The sequence below is a fragment of the Arachis hypogaea genome, chromosome 11 (genome assembly GCF_003086295.3).
Source record: "Arachis hypogaea cultivar Tifrunner chromosome 11, arahy.Tifrunner.gnm2.J5K5, whole genome shotgun sequence".
NCBI classification, from domain to species: Eukaryota; Viridiplantae; Streptophyta; class Magnoliopsida; order Fabales; family Fabaceae; genus Arachis; species Arachis hypogaea.
The window spans coordinates 136,152,253-136,154,998 of NC_092046.1; positions in this window are offsets into that span (position 1 = coordinate 136,152,253).

Sequence of the window (2,746 nt, forward strand, 5' to 3'; positions counted from 1 at the left end):
GGAAGAAGCCGATTGGGCAACATTAATGGGCTAGTACAAAAGGTACATAGTTATGAGTTTAAAATTTATTTTTAAAACTAAGTAAGATGTGTGTAGTGATGATTGTGTTACCTGAGGAATTCTGGATCTTAGTATTAACTGAGGGCCAGGATCAAAATCGGCTGCATCTTCCGATTGAGAGGAAGCAGCAAGAGAATCCTTATTAGTTGGTTCACTCTCATCAGCGCTTTCGCTTGATGATTGTAGCACTAACTGTTATAAGTCCAGGATCAACTATGTTAAAAAAATGTACAATTCGAAGGATATTTCGAGTTTTAAAAAAATATAATAATAGAGTTATGAATAGAAGAATTACTCTTCGAGAGGTTCTGGTAGGAGTTCTTCTGCTCTTATGTGGTGGTGGTCGAGTAGCATCAGTCTTCCTTTTGTGAGTTCTTTTTGGAGAATTCTCAGTGACAACCGTTCGAACAGCAGTTTGCTGAATTTTTTCTAAGATACGGGCTTACCTTGAGTAATAAGTAGCCTACCATTCAAAACAGGATTTGGTGATAAATGAACTGCGTTCATAGATCAAGAAGTTGAAGTGGTCTCTTCGGCTTTGATTTTTAAAGAGACAAATGTTGAAATCTTCTTGAAATGTCAGAGTAATTTAACAGAATGGTTCACTGTGGTGAGGTTGTGGAGTTGGGATAGCTTGAGAAAATTCTAGTTGTCTAGCAGTTAAGTGAGGAGCGTACAAGGTTATCTTGAACCTTTCCTTCCTATACTATGGTAACCTTATTGGGATCACTTGAACAGCCAACAGGTTTGCCCAAGTTCGATTTACAAGTTCATTTTCCTCATTAGTATTTAGAAAGAGCAAATGATCGAGCTAGGCAGGACCGCAATTGCGGCGCAAAAAAGGAGTGAAACTGAGTTGGTCGTTATCAAAATCTTTGCAGGAATGAAAAGGGAGAAAACAGCCCAGAATATGTCTTCATCTAACTGGGTGTTTGGAAAATTGGGTTTATAATTAGACAAAAGAAAACCCTCGATGTGTTGTTTATCGGTACTGCCACCTTCAGATTTTGTCATAAAATTTTCAAAAATGGCATTAAGCCATAATTGAAGGAGCCAGAGTGGACCTCCTGTGTTGATTATTTTGTTTTTTCGAAGGTCACAGACAAGTAAACTAAGTTCTTCAAAAATGTGCCCTAGAAGAAGCTTGACCAAGTTGAGAACTTTTCCCTCATGTAGAAGAGTAGCTAGGGGAAGAAAGAGCTTTGACATTTATACACTTCGAGAACAGAACAAAATTGCATTTATCCAGTAGAATAAAAAGGCTACATGTTCACTATCAGTGATTTCTGTACCATCTTTACCCATGTTGTGGGCAATGAATTCACTGTAACAAGTGTTGAAGGTGACATTGTATTGATGCTGTGGTTGCATGTTAGGGGTACAATCTGGAGAATTTATTGGGAGTCCTATAATAGCAGCTACATCGAGGAGAGACATTCTGATCATTCCACAAGGAAGGTAGAAGTTATTGGTAGTCATGTTCAAGAAACAAGTCACTGCTCCAATCATCCAAGGATATGTAGTGAGTGAAAAGTAAGAAAGCCTTAACACTTCTTGTATTCCTAGGGCTCCCCAGATAGTACCCTTTGTGGGTTCGAGGCATTGGTACCAAGTTGTGAAATCAAATCCTCGAGGATTGATTTTTGGATTATTTCGGAAGGGTTTTTGGTTGATGAAGTGAGAGATGCTAAAAGCTTGGTTTATCAATAGATCTTCCCCTTTAGCACTAGGGAAGAAAAAAAGTTTTTTATTTGCCCTTTCAAGAGTTTCAATCGGCCCAAGGAAGCATTATGTATCTGCACCGATTGTGAAGGGATTAGGATTCTGGTATCATTGACCTGTAGATGGGGATCGTCAATTATTTCATCATTGATTTGATTAAGAATACGAAGAGCTGACGGAGATGGTGGTGCTACTACATGACCTTTACCCTTATCTTAAGTAGTGGCATGAGAAGAAGAACAGCCATTGTCAAGGAAAAAAGGGAGAATGAAGTTTGAAGATTTTGTGAGGAAATTCTTGGTACAGGAAAAATTCAAAGTGTGATGAGGTTCGAAAAGATTTGAATAAAGGAAAAAGTGATGAATTTAAAGTATCACTGTAGCCGTTACTGTGGAAGGAATGTGAACGAAGGTAACTTCGTGAGGAAGATGAAGTGGGAGAGAGAAATAACAAGTTTTTGGGAGACGTGCTGAGTGGATCAGTAGTAATGGGGAGTTTAAATGACAATTATTACTGATTTGAAAACTGACATTTTTTGGATTAAGTGTCTTATTCTTCGATAATGTTATCGAAGTCAACCACATTAATCCAAGGGGGCAATTTGTTGATCGAAAAATATTCTCGATCAAAATGAATTGATTCGGAATGAGTCAGGTAAGGTCTCTCGAAAAGATAAATGTATGAGCATGAGGTTGGAAGTGATCGACATTGATTTGGATTTCGATTATTTTGTTAATCGAGTGAGGCTTTCGATGAGCTGGTCGAATAATTATGGAAGCGGGAGAGTTAGTAGCTTCTTTCACACGAGGAAATCATGGTGAATATCTACAATCACGCGGCGGAAACGGTTACCAAGAGTGATTGTAGTTCAAATTTGTATTTTCGTATTTAATTATAATTAATTGTAAATTAATTGTCAATTATTTAAGATTAGCCTATAAATACTAAGAAGGAATAGGGAATA